A 5,345-nucleotide genomic window follows, 5' to 3' on the forward strand; every position below is an offset into this window, starting at 1 on the left:
GGAAGGGGGATTCCTACAGGCAGTCGGCTCTGATACCAACTTGTGACGCCCCCGATTCAATCGTACACTAATCATGCACGCAAATGTGTACGATCAAGATCAGGGACTCACGGGAAGATATCACAACACAACTCTACAAATAAAATAAGTCATACAAGCATCATAATACAAGCCAGGGGCCTCGAGGGCTCGAATACAAGTGCTCGATCATAGACGAGTCAGCGGAAGCAACAATATCTGAGTACAGACATAAGTTAACAAGTTGCCATAAGATGGCTAGCACAAACTGGGATACAGATCGAAAGAGGCGCAGGCCTCCTGCCTGGGATCCTCCTAACTACTCCTGGTCGTCGTCGTCAGCCTGCACGCAGTAGTAGGCACCTCCGCTGTAGTAGGGGTCGTCGTCGACGGTGGCGTCTGGCTCCAGGGCTCCAGCATCTGGTTGCGACAACCAGGTAGAAGGGAAAGGGGAAAAGAGGGAGAAAGCAACCGTGAGTACTCATCCAAAGTACTCGCAAGCAAGGAGCTACACTACATATGCATGGGTATATGTGTAAAGGGCCATATCGGTGGACTGAACTGCAGAATGCCAGAATAAGAGGGGGATAGCTAATCATGTCGAAGACTACGCTTCTGGCAGCCTCTGTCTTGCAGCATGTAGAAGAGAGTAGATAGAAGTCCTCCAAGTAGCATCTCCAAGTAGCATCTCCAAGTAGCATCGCATAGCATAATCCTACCCAGCGATCCTCCCCTCGTCGCCCTGTGGAAAAGCGATCACCGGGTTGTCTGTGGAACTTGGAAGGGTGTGTTTTATTAAGTATCCGATTCTAGTTGTCATAAGGTCAAGGTACAACTCCAAGTCGTCCTGTTACCGAAGATCACGGCTATTCGAATAGATTAACTTCCCTGCAGGGGTGCACCACATAACCCAACACGCTTGATCCCATTTGGCCGGACACACTTTCCTGGGTCATGCCCGGCCGCGGAAGATCAACACGTCGCAGCCCCACCTAGGCAAAACAGAGAGGCCAGCACGCCGGTCTAAACCTAAGCGCACAGGGGTCTGGGCCCATCGCCCATAGCACACCTGCACGTTGCGAGGGCGGCCGGAAGCAGACCTAGCCTAGCAGGCGTTCCAGTCCAATCCGGCGCGCGCCGCTCCGTCGCTGACGTCTGAAGTGCTTCGGCTGATACCACGACGTCGGGATACCCATAACTACTCCCACGTAGATGGTTAGTGCGTATAGACCAAATGGCCAGACTCAGATCAAATACCAAGATCTCGTTAAGCGTGTTAAGTATCCGCGAACGCCGACCAGGGCCAGGCCCACCTGTCTCCTAGGTGGTCTCGACCTGCCCTGCCGCTCCGCCACAAAGTAACAGTCGGGGGCCGTCGGGAACCCAGGCCCACCTCTACCGGGATGGAGCCACCTGTCCTTTCAGCCCCCTCATCAGAATCACTTGCGGGTACTCATCGAGTTGACCCGACTTTAGTCACCATCTGTATAGTATGTATGTATGTATAGTATATACCCGTGATCACCTCCCGAGTGATCACGGCCCAATAGTATAGCAAGGCAGACTGACAAGAATGGAGGGCCAATGATGATAAACTAGCATCCTATACTAAGTATTTAGGATTGCAAGTAAGGTATCAACAGATGTAGCAACAATGTCAGGCTATGCATCAGAATAGGATTAACGGAAAGCAGTAACATGCTACACTACTCTAATGCAAGCAGTATAGAGGAGAATAGGCGATATCTGGTGATCAGGGGGGGGCTTGCCTGGTTGCTCTCGCAAGGAAGGGTCATCTTCGGTGTAGTCGAACACACGGACATCGGCACCGGTCTCAGAGTCTACCGGAAAGAAGTAACAAAGGGGGAACACAATAAATAACATAGCAATAAAATGTAACACAAAGCAAGACGCGGCAATATGCGGTGCTAGGGGTGACCTATCGTAGTGGTAGGTGATATCGGCGAAGGGGGGAAACATCCGGGAAAGTATTCCCGGTGTTTCGCATTTTCGGACAGATGAACTGGAGGTGAAAAGTTGCAGGTTCACTATGCTAGGGACGTGTAGCGGACGAACGGGCTACATATCCGGATCCGTCTCGTCTTTCTGAACAACTTTCATGTAAAAAGTTTTTCCATCCAAGCTACGGATTATTTTATAATAATTTTTAAAGTTTTAATTCATTTTTGAAATTCCTGGATTTATTATTAATTCGAAATTAAAACAGAAATTCTAAGTGTAGCCAGGGGTTGCCTAGCCTAGTCTATGACAGTAGGGTCAGGGGGGTTTGGTTGACTGTTGACCAGGTCAATGATTGACCAGTCAACAGGGTTAGTGGACCCACATGTAAGTGTAATATGTGATAAAATTATTTTAGTTAATCAATTTACCTAGTGGGGCCACATGTATTAGGCCCAAAGTGGGGTGCGTTAGTCCAAGAGAGAATTAGTACTAAACGGAGATTAGTACTAGAGGGATTAGTACTAATCTAATGGGGTCGGCCTCCTGGACAGAGGCAGTAGCTGCAGCCGCAGCACGCACGAGCACACAAGGGTGCTGGCGGCTGAAACCAGCGACGCCATCAGCTGGGACGCAGGCACGCATGCACCCGCGGCTGGGCGCAGCCATTACGCGGCCCCGGGCAGCAGCAGTTAGAGCACGCTACAGCAGCAGAAGGAATAGAACTAGCAGAAGCATCGGGCAACAACAGGGAGGAGGCGCGCTGGCGCTTGCGAGTAACGGGAGCAGGGCACGACCCTAGGCGGCAGCAGGCAGGAGCGGGGTTCAGGGTCACGGTCGCGGCCACGGGGCGACGGGGGTCGGCCACGCGGGCGGCGCGAGTGGCAACAGCAAGTACGCAGGAGCAGCAGCAACTCCGAGCACGCACGCTCGTATGCACGCGTATGCGCGAGATCGGATGAGCTCGGGGACAAAGGCTACAACAATGAATCGAGGGGGGCAAGCAGGGGGGGTGGCAGAGGAGCTCACTGCGGTGCCGAAGACGAGCTCGAGGAGGCCAGGGAAGGTCGGGGTCGAGCGAATCGACGACGACGGCCGGTGATGCAGACGGTCGAAGACGAGTTCGATGGTGGCGACGTGGGGCTCTCCTGCTCGATTTGCTCTACGAGGACGACGTAGCGGACGACGATGGAGCGGTCGGACACTGTCTCACGGCCCGGGGACGACGGTGGCTATGTGGGCGAGTTCGGCCATGGCGACGAGGCTCGACTGCGCGATGCGGATGCGAGAGCGAGCGAAGGAGAGGGGAAAGTGGGCGCTAGGGTTTGACCGCGATGGAGAGGAGGCTGGGCGCGACCTTATCCGAATGGGGGAAGCGTTGGATGTCTGCCACGGCGGCATCCGGCGGGCAGGGTGGCTGGGATGGCTGCCACACCCTCCTCTGCCTCCTGTAGCAGGAGGAAGGGGATGAGTGGGGTGTGGGCTGACCGGTTGTGGCCTGGTGGGCTGGCCAGCTGGGCCGTTTGGCCCAGTTGGCAAAAGGGGTTTTTCTCATTTTATTTCTAGTTTCTCTTTTATTTAGTTTTTATCTAATATTAAAATGATCCCTAATTTAGTAATACATTAAAACCCACTAGATCAAAAGGTTATACCCCAAAACAATTTAGTTTAGTATTTTGTTAATTATAAAAGCAAAAAAAATAGTTTTTGCTACTGTTTTATTCACCTAAGGGTATTTAAACATTTTTATAAAAATGTGGTTTCTCCATCATAATTACATATGCATTGGTTGGATCACTCAGAACATTTTAGTTTTAATATTTGAAAACTTTTATTGTTTCATTGATTTTGAATTTGAATTCGAATCGGTTTCGAACTGACGCGAGGCTAGCAACAGTAATCTAGGTGACATGGCATCATTAGTGGAGGGTCACTGTAGCTTATTTATCCGGGCGTCACATGTGTTATCCGGAAATCGTAATACATGTGTGAATAACAGACACCAACATGTCTAGTGAGCCTCTAGTTGACTAGCTCGTTGATCAACAGATAGTCATGGTTTCCTGACTATGGACACTGGATGTCATTGATAACGAGATCACATCATTGGGAGAATGATGTGATGGACAAGACCCAATCCTAAACATAGCACAAGATCGTATAGTTCGTTTGCTAGAGTTTTCCAATGTCAAAGTATCTTTTCCTTAGACCATGAGATCGTGTAACTCCCGGATACCGTAGGAGTGCTTTGGGTATGCCAAACGTCACAACGTAACTGGGTGACTATAAAGGTAGACTACGGGTATCTCCGAAAGTGTCTGTTGGGTGACATGGATCAAGACTGGGATTTGTCACTCCGTATGACGGAGAGGTATCACTGGGCCCACTTGGTAATGCATCATCATAATGAGCTCAGAGTGACCAAGTGTCTGGTCACGGGATCATGCATTACGGTACGAGTAAAGTGACTTGCCGGTAACGAGATTGAATGAGGTATTGGGATACCGACGAATGAATCTCGGGCAAGTAACATATCGATAGACAAAGGGAATAGCGTACGGGATTGATTAAATCCTCGACATCGTGGTTCATCCGATGAGATCATCGTGGAGCATGTGGGAGCCAACATGGGTATCCAGATCCCGCTGTTGGTTATTGACCGGAGAGTCGTCTCGGTCATGTCTGCTTGTCTCCCGAACCCGTAGGGTCTACACACTTAAGGTTCGGTGACGCTAGGGTTATGAAGATATGTATATGCAGAAACCCGAATGTTGTTCGGAGTCCCGGATGAGATCCCGGACGTCACGAGGAGTTCCGGAACGGTCCGGAGGTAAAGAATTATATATAAGAAGTGCTATTTCGGGCATCGGGACAAGTTTCGGGGTTATCGGTATTGTACCGGGACCACCGGAAGGGTCCCGGGGGTCCACCGGGTGGGGCCACCTGTCCCGGGGGGCACATGGGCTGTAGGGGGTGCGCCTTGGCCTAGATGGGCCAAGGGCACCAGCCCCTATAGGCCCATGCGCCTAGGGTTTCCACCATGGAAGAGTCCATGTGGTGGAAGGCACCCCTAGGTGCCTTGGGTGGGAGGGAAACCTCCCCTTGGCCGCCACCCCCCCTAGTAGATGCCATCTACTAGGGCCGGCGCCCCCCCGGCACCCCTATATATAGTGGGGGGGAGAGGAGGGATTTTAACACCAGCCCCTGGCGCCTCCATCTCCCCTCGTTACGTCTCTCCTTCGTAGTCTCGGCGAAGCCCTGCTGCTGTGACGCCCTGCATCCACCACCATGCCGTCGTGCTGCTGGATCTTCATCAACCTCTCCTTCCCCCTTGCTGGATCAAGAAGGAGGAGACGTCTCCCGTCCCG

The sequence above is a fragment of the Triticum dicoccoides genome, chromosome 2B, assembly GCF_002162155.2.
Source record: "Triticum dicoccoides isolate Atlit2015 ecotype Zavitan chromosome 2B, WEW_v2.0, whole genome shotgun sequence".
NCBI lineage: Eukaryota > Viridiplantae > Streptophyta > Magnoliopsida > Poales > Poaceae > Triticum > Triticum dicoccoides.